Below are 12,842 nucleotides of genomic sequence, written 5' to 3' on the forward strand. Positions count from 1 at the left end.
GGGGTGTACTAGGCTGTGCTAGACTCTAATAGCCTCTATTAGGCTGTACTAGGCTCTTGTCAGCCCTGTAGTTCCTCGCACTTGGGAATAACCACTGTGTACACGGGCAATAGTTTTTACAGGAGTTTGTGTGCACGGCCAATAGTTTTACATGAACATTTCTAGGCTATAGTACTTTACTGCCTCGTACAGCCTAATAGAGCCTAGTACAGTCTGCCAGAGCCGGAAACAGCCTATTGGAACCCAGTAGAGTCTAGTACAGCCTTGTACACCCACGTTTAGCTTAATCCAGCCTAGTGGGAGAATAGACTAGGAGGGGGGGGGGGGGGGGGGGGGGGTATTTAGATGGCTGTACTAGGCTATACTAGGCTACATCAGGCTGGAATAGGCTAGAATAGGGTGTACTAGACTCTTGTCAGCCCTGCAGTTCCTCGCACTTGAAATAACCACTGTGTACACGGGCAATAGTTTTTACAGGAGTTTGTGTGCACGGCCAATAGTTTTACATGAACATTTCTAGGCTATAGTACTTTACTGCCTCGTACAGCCTAATAGAGCCTAGTACAGTCTGCTAGAGCCGAAAACAGCCTATTGGAGCCCAGTAGAGTCTAGTACAGCCTTGTACACCCAAGTTTAGCTTAGTCCAGCCTAGTGGGAGAATAGACTTGGAGAGAGGGGTATTGAGATGGCTGTACTAGGCTATACTAGGTTGGATCGGGCTGGAAAGGGCTAGAATAGGGTGTACTAGGCTGTACTAGACTCTTGTCAGCCCTGTAGTTCCTCGCACTTGAAATAACCACTGTGTACACGGGCAATAGTTTTTACAGGAGTTTGTGTGCACGGCCAATAGTTTTACATGAACATTTCTAGGCTATAGTACTTTACTGCCTCGTACAGCCTAATAGACCCTAGTACAGCCTAGCACAGTCTACTAGAGCCGAAAACAGCCTATTAGAGGCCAGTAGGGTCTGGTACAGCCATGTACACCCACGTCTAGCTTAGTCCAGCCTAGTGGGAGAATATACTAGGAGAGGGGGGTATTTTGGTGGCTGTACTAGATTATACTAGGTTGGATCAGGCTGGAAAAGGCTAGAATGGGGTGTACTAGGCTGTGCTAGACTCTAATAGCCTCTATTAGGCTGTACTAGGCTCTTGTCAGCCCTGTAGTTCCTCGCACTTGGGAATAACCACTGTGTACACGGGCAATAGTTTTTACAGGAGTTTGTGTGCACGGCCAATAGTTTTACATGAACATTTCTACGCTATAGTACTTTACTGCCTCGTACAGCCTAATAGAGCCTAGTACAGTCTGCTAGAGCCGGAAACAGCCTATTGGAGCCCAGTAGAGTCTAGTACAGCCTTGTACACCCACGTTTAGCTTAATCCAGCCTAGTGGGAGAATAGACTAGGAGGGGGGGTATTTAGATGGCTGTACTAGGCTATACTAGGCTACATCAGGCTGGAATAGGCTAGAATAGGTTGTACTAGACTCTTGTCAGCCCTGCAGTTCCTCGCACTTGAAATAACCACTGTGTACACGGGCAATAGTTTTTACAGGAGTTTGTGTGCACGGCCAATAGTTTTACATGAACATTTCTAGGATATAGTACTTTACTGCCTCGTACAGCCTAATAGAGCCTAGTACAGTCTGCTAGAGCCGAAAACAGCCTATTGGAGCCCAGTAGAGTCTAGTACAGCCTTGTACACACAAGTTTAGCTTAGTCCAGCCTAGTGGGAGAATAGACTTGGAGAGAGGGGTATTTAGATGGCTGTACTAGGCTATACTAGGTTGGATCGGGCTGGAAAGGGCTAGAATAGGGTGTACTAGGCTGTACTAGACTCTTGTCAGCCCTGTAGTTCCTCGCACTTGAAATAACCACTGTGTACACGGGCAATAGTTTTTACAGGAGTTTGTGTGCACGGCCAATAGTTTTACATGAACATTTCTAGGCTATAGTACTTTACTGCCTCGTACAGCCTAATAGACCCTAGTACAGCCTAGCACAGTCTACTAGAGCCGAAAACAGCCTATTAGAGGCCAGTAGGGTCTGGTACAGCCATGTACACCCACGTCTAGCCTAGTCCAGCCTAGTGGGAGAATAGACTAGGAGGGGGGGTATTTAGATGGCTATACTAAGCTATACTAGGCTGGATCAGGCTAGAATAGGCTAGAATAGGGTGTACTAGGCTGTACTGGACTCTAATAGACTCTATTAAGCTGTACTATAGGCTCTTGTGAGTCCTGAACCTTTTCGCACTTGGGAATAACCACTGTGTACACAGGCAATAGTTTTTACATGTGTGTGCACGACCAATAGTTTACCAATAGACCAACAAAATATGCTGGACTAGGCTGAACTAGGCTGGACTAGGCTGCTCTGCGTGCGTGCGTGCGTGCGTGCGTGCGTGCGGGTCCACGGGAGGTCACTATATCAGAAACACTGTTTCCCATAGCATACTGTGGCCCTACAGGACATTACTGTACTATAGTCTATGTAAAACCATTGGCCGTGCACCCAAACTCATGTAAAAACTATGGCCTGTGTACACACTACAGTGGTTCATCTCAAGCGTGAGGACCTACAGGGCTGACAAGAGCCTAGTAGACCCTATTCTAGCCTTTCCCAGGCTGGACTAGGCTGCTCTAGGCTGGACTAGGCTTCTCAAATCTGGACTAGGCTGGACTAGGCTGGTCTAGGCTGGACTAGGCTGCACTAGGCTGGACTAGGCTGTACTAGGGTGGACTAGGCTGTACTAGGCTGGACTAGGCTGGACTAGGCTGCACTAGGCTGCACTAGGCTGTACACTACAGTGGTTCATCTCAAGCGTGAGGACCTACAGGGCTGACAAGAGCCTAGTAGACCCTATTCTAGCCTTTCCCAGGCTGGACTAGGCTGCTCTAGGCTGGACTAGGCTTCTCAAGTCTGGACTAGGCTGGACTAGGCTGGTCTAGGCTGGACTAGGCTGCACTAGGCTGGACTAGGCTGTACTAGGGTGGACTAGGCTGTACTATGGCCTGTGTACACACTACAGTGGTTCATCTCAAGCGTGAGGACCTACAGGGCTGACAAGAGCCTAGTAGACCCTATTCTAGCCTTTCCCAGGCTGGACTAGGCTGCTCTAGGCTGGACTAGGCTTCTCAAGTCTGGACTAGGCTGGACTAGGCTGGTCTAGGCTGGACTAGGCTGCACTAGGCTGGACTAGGCTGTACTAGGGTGGACTAGGCTGTACTAGGCTGGACTAGGCTGGCCTAGGCTGCACTAGGCTGCACTAGGCTGTACTAGGGTGGACTAGGCTGTACTAAGATGGACTAGGCTGTACTAGGCTGCACTAGGCTGTACTAGGCTGTACTAGGCGGGAGGTCACTATATCAGAAACACTGTTTCCCATAGCATACTGTGGCCCTACAGGACATTACTGTACTATAGTCTATGTAAAACTATTGGCCGTGCACCCAAACTCATGTAAAAACTATGGCCTGTGTACACACTACAGTGGTTCATCTCAAGCGTGAGGACCTACAGGGCTGACAAGAGCCTAGTAGACCCTATTCTAGCCTTTCCCAGGCTGGACTAGGCTGCTCTAGGCTGGACTAGGCTTCTCAAGTCTGGACTAGGCTGGACTAGGCTGGTCTAGGCTGGACTAGGCTGCACTAGGCTGGACTAGGCTGTACTAGGGTGGACTAGGCTGTACTATGGCCTGTGTACACACTACAGTGGTTCATCTCAAGCGTGAGGACCTACAGGGCTGACAAGAGCCTAGTAGACCCTATTCTAGCCTTTCCCAGGCTGGACTAGGCTGCTCTAGGCTGGACTAGGCTTCTCAAGTCTGGACTAGGCTGGACTAGGCTGGTCTAGGCTGGACTAGGCTGCACTAGGCTGGACTAGGCTGTACTAGGGTGGACTAGGCTGTACTAGGCTGGACTAGGCTGGCCTAGGCTGCACTAGGCTGTACTAGGGTGGACTAGGCTGTACTAAGATGGACTAGGCTGTACTAGGCTGCACTAGGCTGTACTAGGCTGTACTAGGCGGGAGGTCACTATATCAGAAACACTGTTTCCCATAGCATACTGTGGCCCTACAGGACATTACTGTACTATAGTCTATGTAAAACTATTGGCCGTGCACCCAAACTCATGTAAAAACTATGGCCTGTGTACACACTACAGTGGTTCATCTCAAGCGTGAGGACCTACAGGGCTGACAAGAGCCTAGTAGACCCTATTCTAGCCTTTCCCAGGCTGGACTAGGCTGCTCTAGGCTGGACTAGGCTTCTCAAGTCTGGACTAGGCTGGACTAGGCTGGTCTAGGCTGGACTAGGCTTCTCAAATCTGGACTAGGCTGGACTAGGCTGGTCTAGGCTGGACTAGGCTGCACTAGGCTGGACTAGGCTGTACTAGGCTGGACTAGGCTGGCCTAGGCTGCACTAGGCTGCACTAGGCTGTACACTACAGTGGTTCATCTCAAGCGTGAGGACCTACAGGGCTGACAAGAGCCTAGTAGACCCTATTCTAGCCTTTCCCAGGCTGGACTAGGCTGCTCTAGGCTGGACTAGGCTTCTCAAGTCTGGACTAGGCTGGACTAGGCTGGTCTAGGCTGGACTAGGCTGCACTAGGCTGGACTAGGCTGTACTAGGGTGGACTAGGCTGTACTAGGCTGGACTAGGCTGGCCTAGGCTGCACTAGGCTGCACTAGGCTGTACTAGGGTGGACTAGGCTGTACTAAGATGGACTAGGCTGTACTAGGCTGCACTAGGCTGTACTAGGCTGTACTAGGCGGGAGGTCACTATATCAGAAACACTGTTTCCCATAGCATACTGTGGCCCTACAGGACATTACTGTACTATAGTCTATGTAAAACTATTGGCCGTGCACCCAAACTCATGTAAAAACTATGGCCTGTGTACACACTACAGTGGTTCATCTCAAGCGTGAGGACCTACAGGGCTGACAAGAGCCTAGTAGACCCTATTCTAGCCTTTCCCAGGCTGGACTAGGCTGCTCTAGGCTGGACTAGGCTTCTCAAGTCTGGACTAGGCTGGACTAGGCTGGTCTAGGCTGGACTAGGGTGGACTAGGCTGGACTAGGCTGGCCTAGGCTGCACTAGGCTGCACTAGGCTGTACTAGGGTGGACTAGGCTGTACTAAGATGGACTAGGCTGTACTAGGCTGCACTAGGCTGTACTAGGCTGTACTAGGCTGGACTAGGCTGGACTAGGATGTACTATAGGCTGGACTAGGCTGTACGAGACATTACTGTACTATAGCCTATGTAAAACTATTGGCCGTGCATCCAAACTCATGTAAAAACTATGGCCTGTGTACACAGTGGTTCATCTCAAGCGTGAGGACCTACAGGGTTGACAAGAGCCTAGTACAGCCTAGTAGACCCTATTCTAGCCTTTCCCAGCCAGATCCAGCCTAGTATATCTAACTGTGCGTGCGTGCGTGCATGCATGCGTGTGTGCGTGCGTGCGTGCGTGCGTGCGTGCGTGCGTGCGTGCATGCGTGCGTGCGTGTGTGCGTGCGTGCGTGAGGGTCCACGGGAGGTCACTATACCAGAAACACTGTTTCCCATAGCATACTGTGGACCTACAGGACATTACTGTACTATAGTCTATGTAAAACTATTGGCCGTGCACCCAAACTCATGTAAAAACTATGGCCTTTGTACACACTACAGTGGTTCATCTGAAGCGTGAGGACCTACAGGGCTGACAAGAGCCTAGTAGACCCTATTCTAGCCTTTCCCAGCCAGATCCAGCCTAGTATAGCCATCTAACTGTGCGTGCGTGCGTGCGTGCGTGCGTGCGTGCGTGCGTGCGTGCGTGCGTGCGTGCGTGCGTGCGTGCGTGCGTGCGTGCGTGCGTGCGTGCGGGTCCACGGGAGGTCACTATATCAGAAACACTGTTTCCCATAGCATACTGTGGCCCTACAGGACATTACTGTACTATAGTCTATGTAAAACTATTGGCCGTGCACCCAAACTCATGTAAAAACTATGGCCTGTGTACACACTACAGTGGTTCATCTCAAGCGTGAGGACCTACAGGGCTGACAAGAGCCTAGTAGACCCTATTCTAGCCTTTCCCAGCCAGATCCAGGGTCCACGGGAGGTCACTATATCAGAAACACTGTTTCCCATAGCATACTGTGGGAGGTGTACACAGAGCACTGTTCTAATAGTTTTTGCCACCCTGTGGAATTATGCTTGAACTGCAAGATAGGGCCCTAAAAATGTATTAATAATAAACAAAGAGAAACAAATCAGTGTGGGTCATCCGTTGGACTGATGGGCGAACAAGTGGTGTCCACGCGAAGAGTTGGGCCCAGAGGACATGTAGAGTCCCCCCCCTGAATTTTCACGCCCCCATGGGCCGCACGGTGGGGACCGGAAATTTGGCCTGGTGCACTGGCCATAGTCACTATGTTTCATGCACACAAAACTTGATAAATGTAATAATAATAATAATAATAATAATGATAATGATAATAATAATTCAAATCTGCAAAGTAACTGATATTTTCAAATAATCTCAGTGGATTAAAAGTAAAAGTAAAGTAAAAGTAACCCAACATTTTTTACTTGAGTAAAATGTAATGAGTTACTTTCCACCACACTGTAGTAATAAAGAAGCAATAATAACAAGCAGATGACTCTTGCTTGTTTCCGAGGCCGTTCTTCTCTCTCTAGAATAACGGAACAGTGACAGGACGGCTATCCGCTGAGTCTTGAAGGCACGTCAGGAGATTTATGGAGACTTTAATCGCTCCGCTTCCAAATGGATATCATCTGGAAGCAATAGCAGACAATATTAACATGAAAAATGGAAGATTAACAGAGCACAGGGCGGCGCGTGTTTATCCAAGAGGACAGAGAGAGAACAGAACAGAACCGGAGCGGCGTCTCTCTGGTAGATAGACAGATACTGTCTCTCTGGTAGATAAAGACACATACTGTCTCTCTGGTAGATACAGACAGATATTGTGCTGGTAGTGTGCCCCCAGTGGCGGAAAGTAATTAAGTACATTTACTCAAATACCATGTCAGTGTTGATTTCGTTGACTAAAACTATGACGAAAAATGTTTGTTGACTACCTTTTTTTTCCCAATGATGATGAAATCTATAAAAACTAAGCTATGTTGACCAAAACTATGATGAATGTGTTGACAATTTCTTCAACAAACACAAAACTATAGCCTAAAATGTTAGGGAGGGACTAGTGGAGAAGAGATCCAGTAGAACTAAAAGACAAGTCATTTTATGCTTGATTGCATGCTGAAAATGGCAGATCTACTAGTACAACCCATCTTCATTACACAGTAATTGGTTCTCACTAATGCTCAGTTCAGAAACCTGCCTATCAGTGACATCAGTAGGCAAGTTTGGTCATTTCGAACAAGATAATATGTTGTATTAATGCAAGAAAATAGCATCTATTTCAGCAGGCAGGTGTACGAAGTGCAGTGGTTGAAAAAGTAGGCTACCTAAAGATGGAGTGCCATGACTTTTGTACTTGTTCTGTTTTGTATGTGTCTATGCCAGTTAACATTACTCTAATAGACCCTCAGGTGTGGTTAGAATATTCAAATATGTTTCCCCTGTGTATTTTTGGTTTCTCAAAAGGCCCAAAAGAGGCTCAGGTCAAAAGGCCCAATCGAAATGACAGTGATATAGTGACAATATCATCCCCTCCCCCTCCCTTTATCATACAACAGCTTCAGTTCAGGTGGCTCGCCACCCGTCACCACCCATCGTGCAAACCAGGAATACTGAACTGGTGGGTGTGGCCACATAAAAACATCATTTTAATACCATCTCTACATGTTTCTGTGGAGGGGGGGGGGGGGGGGGGGCACACCATCTTTAAATGTTTTACTTAACACAATTTTGGGGCTGAAGTGAATAATGTACAGTATGTTTTGTAATTATAAACAAAATCTACAAAGTAACTACTAGTAACTCAAGTTTTCAAATAAATATAGTGTCCAATATTTGGATCCAAGATGTATTGGAGTAGAAGTAAAAGTATTGGAAATTCTCAAGTAAAGTTCAAATTCAAATAAAAAAAAATAGCAGATCTACAAGCTCATAAACCACATCACTTTGCGTCCTTCGACCTTCGACCTTACAGTATTTGCTGTTTGTGATCACTTTTGTGTGACGCTGTATTATATGGAAATAGGAGGTTTCTGCTCGACAGCAACGATAAAATAGGTTTTATCATTTTATATAGGTTATTATAGGTTGAAAATGGGTGAAGTCGTCCTTTAAGTAAAAAAGAAAAAAACGGAAAAAAGAGAGTGCTTCTTCCAGCGCTGTCTAGCCCTTTGAAACACATGATCCATTCAAATAACAGAGCGCTTATGAAACATCAACATTGACAGTTCACTAAGGCCAGACTCATCTCATAAAGCAGCCTCTTTAACGTCCTTAAAGGCTCACCGCCAATGGGAACATATAGAGGAACACACTAGATCACAGTCTGGGAGTCTATAAACCATGGAACCAAACCATGGACACACTAGATCACAGTCTGGCAGTCTATAAACCATGGAACCAAACCATGGACACACTAGATCACAGTCTGGGAGTCTATAAACTACCAAACCATGGACACACTAGATCACAGTCTGGGAGTCTATAAACTACCAAACCATGGACACACTAGATCACAGTCTGGGAGTCTATAAACTACCAAACCATGGACACACTAGATCACAGTCTGGGAGTCTATAAACTACCAAACCATGGACACACTAGATCACAGTCTGGGAGTCTATAAACTACCAAACCATGGACACACTAGATCACAGTCTGGCAGTCCATAAACCATGGAACCAAACCATGGACACACTAGATCACAGTCTGGCAGTCTATAAACCATGGAACCAAACCATGGACACACTAGATCACAGTCTGGCAGTCCATAAACCATGGAACCAAACCATGGACACACTAGATCACAGTCTGTCAGTCGCAGTCTATAAACCATGGAACCAACCAAACCAAGGACACACTAGATCACTAGTGACTTGTCCTTTAGTTCTACTGGATCTCCTCTCCACTAGCCCCTCCCCAACATTTTAGTCTAGTTTTTATTTAGTTTGTGTCAAGTGAAAAAAGGTAGTCAACAACGAACAGTCATCATAGTTTTAGTCAACAAAATCAACACTGCAACATTTTATACAATATGAATATGTATTGGGGGGCTCTGCTTCATCAGTCTCTCAGCTAAGAGAAAAAAACAAAAACTAAAAAACATCAAAGACCCCTGGTCTACGCATTAAAAAAATAGAGGCTCAGTTTGCACATTGCAAAATTAAAGAGTAGCGAACAGGGTTCAGAATAACACACCAAAATGTACCGCACCCGGCGAGGCCAGTCTGAGGATGAGTCATCTCCACACCTGGAAAATACTCACATGTTCTAATTTATGTCGCATTCACACCTCTAATACGGTAGACTGCTGTGTTTGCCTTCACACTGCCATCCACAGCAAATGGAAACGCGGCAGGGACCTTTATCGATGTGTTAAATTTATAAACTACACAGTGAAATCTGTGGTGTTAAAATTATACTCTGAGTAATAGTTAGGACGTCACGTAAAATTAGGGTAACGTGCAGTGTCGTCGGGGACTCGGGGACTCTCTCTCTCTCTCTCTCTCTCTCTCTCTCTGCATGCACTGTTCTTTTGGGCATGGAGTCCAGACAGCAGTGCAAAATTAATCCGAAGCGCAAAAGTTTATCGAGATGAAGAAAGTCCCCACTCCCCACACAGTGACAGCAGTGACAGCACTACATGTTTACGCACAGACAGACAGAATATTCTGTACACTGCAGTGTTTTTATGTGTTTCCTTAAGCAATTGATTAATGTACTCGTCCTCATATTTCTCCTCATTCGCCCACGTCTATCCATGGTAAAGGGACATTTTTGCACGGCATATATAATATGCCTTCTCCGTCTCCAACTGTGTTTACTCATCTTTCATCCGCTACATTGTTTGCTTAATTTCCTTTATTTGATGCGGGTTGCATTCACACCTGCAGTGAATCGAAGTCAGGTGCGCTTGAAAGCGAAGCGAAACCCCCATTTTCTGGCGAAGTAGAATGCGGTTCTTTGATCTTCATCAGACTTCGATTGAGCCCTCACACCTGCCAAACGAAGCGCACTTTCCGACCAAACACAGCAGGATTAATTTTAATCGCAGTAAAGCAATCTATTTTAATTTCAAGAATCGAAGCACATCGAAATGTAAACAGCAACAGTGACTTTGTATCGTATCGTATTGTTTTACAATGCAAATAATTGGTACACTTGGTCTATCGATAAATGTGTGTGTCTATGCATTTGCCAGAGAATCACTGTGTTTACTTATATCCAAACTCATACATTTTCCCATAAAAAACCTGCACTATATCCACACAGATTTAATTTCTTTGCTAAATAGTTACTGTATCGATTTGAAATCACTGAATCGTATCGTATCGCCATAATGAACCACTATGGTCCATGTATCATCAACTATACAACCATGTATTGTGATGCATATCGTATCGCTGTTAAAATGTATTGTTACACCCTTAGCTGCAACAGTTAATCAATAGAATAATCAATATGGAGGCCTAAATTCATATCAGGTGGAAATGTAAAAAACCCTGTTACTTTTCAGTATTCAAATTCAAAAACAGCAAAAGTAGCAGGTCTACAAGGATGTAGATCTGCTACTTTTGATGCTTTTTTTTTACACTGTATTGTGATCAAGCGAGACGTTAATTTACGCAAAAACATATAATAATACAATTTTGTATTAATTCAAAGATTTAGCTTTTTTGTGAATGTTTTTATTTTGTTTTGTTTTGAAATAATAATACTAATTAAAAACCAAAAAATTAAGAAACAAAAAATAAAGGGACCCATAAAAATGTGACCCACAAATGGGTCCCGACCCAGTGTTTGGGAACCAGTGATAGAACCAGCATGTTATTCCAGTGTGGAACAAGGTGTGTGAAACAGCAGACAGAGATCATCATTGATCTCAGAGGAAATACATTTTAAGTAGCTCTCAGACAGGCTTTGGTTGCCTTTGATGTTAGACTGACTGTACAACCATAACACCTTGACCAGAGGCAGACACGTTGCTGTCGGGAAGAAACCTCTTATCTCCATATTCTAACTCAAACCTCATAAGTCAGGAATTTTGGAGAGCTGTCCTTGGTGGATCTTCTGCCATCGAAAATTCGGATATAATTTGTGACTTTGTACTGTGTCGTTTTCTGACGACAGGTAAACAGTGTGCGCTTGCGCTAATGATAGCAAAGTGTGTGTGTGTGTTGAGTGTGTGTGTGCTGTGGGGGGGGGGGGGGCAAACTCCTTCTCTTAAAGTGGACACTGATGGTGGCACTGGGAACTGTGATTTATGCTAACAGCTAGCAGCACAGAAATAATTAATTATTATTGTTTCAAAACATAAAAAAAAAAAACATTACTAAAAAAGCAAAAATGTATTAAAAACTAGAAATTCCCTAAATTCGAAAACAATTGTTCAGGAAGTAGTGAAAATAGCCGATCTACAAGCTCAGAACGCTACGCGAAGCGATGCATTGTGAGCTTGTAGATCAACTACTTTCAGTAGTTTGGGTCCCGGCAAACGTCTAATTTCACTATTGGGTCTCGAGCTAAAAAGGTTGGGAAGCGTGAGCTGGATAGAGTGATGCAACATAGTGGCAGAACAATGCAAGGAGCCAACAGTGGTGGGAAGTAACTACGGTGCACTGTACTTTAATGTACATTTTTGAGGTACTTTTACTTTACTGGAGTATTTTAAATTCTCAGTACCATCACTTCTACTCCACTACATCTTAAGAGACACACATTGTACTTTTACTTCACTACAGTTATTTCAAAAGTTTAGTTACTAGTTACTTTGAAGATTGTAATTATTATTAAAATACCTATTAACCACGTCAGCAAGATTTGTATGCATCATTTTTTTTTAATGGGACATTTTGCACAATGAGTCCTTTTACTTTTGGTACTACAAGCTTATTCTGATGCCAATACTTTAACTTGAATACCAGTATTCTAGCTATTTCTACAATGTGGTATTGATACTTTTACTTAAAAATCTACCAAGTACATTTTCCATCACTGGACAGCTGCACTTATAGAAGCCTGCTTTATACATTTATACATTATCTCTTGAAGTCATGTGATCAATATGTATGCCTCAGTTTGTTTGTTTTTTCATATTCCATTGTGATTGGTTACAACTAGCTTCAAAGGTTTCGCAGGAGTGGACAAAATGCCACAAATCATGAACAGCAGCGTCTGATTGCCATGAAACTTTGCACACACATTGCCACTACTGTAGGACATGGAAGAACTGCGGCAACTGCCACCTTAAATGATTTCAAATCAACCTCATGGTGGCGCTATAACACGTCACAACACAAACCCCTGGGTAGGCAACCCAGCCTGGCATGTATATGCGCTCAGAGGAACTTTTCAAGTTTATCCTTGTTTTATTTCTTGTTTTACCCCCCCCTCCATCTGCTCATTTGTATTTGCATAATGAACTGCATTATTCATACAGGTCGTGACACCATCCAGCCACAGGTCAAATACACTGCTAATGAGCAACGTGCAGACAACCTGCATGTGTGTGTGTGTGTGTGTGTGTGTGTGTGTGTGTGTGTGTGTGTGTGTGTGTGTGTGTGTGTGTGTGTGCGCACCGTGTGTGTGTGTGTGTGTGTGTGTGTGTGTGTGTGTGTGTGTGTGTGTGTGTGTGTGTGTGTGTGTGTGTGTGTGTGTGTGTGTGTGTGTGTGTGTGTGTGTGC

At 45.0% G+C, this 12,842-nt stretch overlaps 1 protein-coding gene across 3 annotated transcripts in view; it reads right to left on the reverse strand.

Annotated features, from left to right (window-relative positions):
- Window positions 1-12,842, reverse strand: part of scube3 (signal peptide, CUB domain, EGF-like 3) — a 197,251-nt gene that overhangs the window by 115,532 nt on the left and 68,877 nt on the right. The window lies entirely within an intron of this gene.

This window comes from Electrona antarctica (genome assembly GCF_951216825.1).
Source record: "Electrona antarctica genome assembly, chromosome: 2".
Classification (NCBI taxonomy): domain Eukaryota; kingdom Metazoa; phylum Chordata; class Actinopteri; order Myctophiformes; family Myctophidae; genus Electrona; species Electrona antarctica.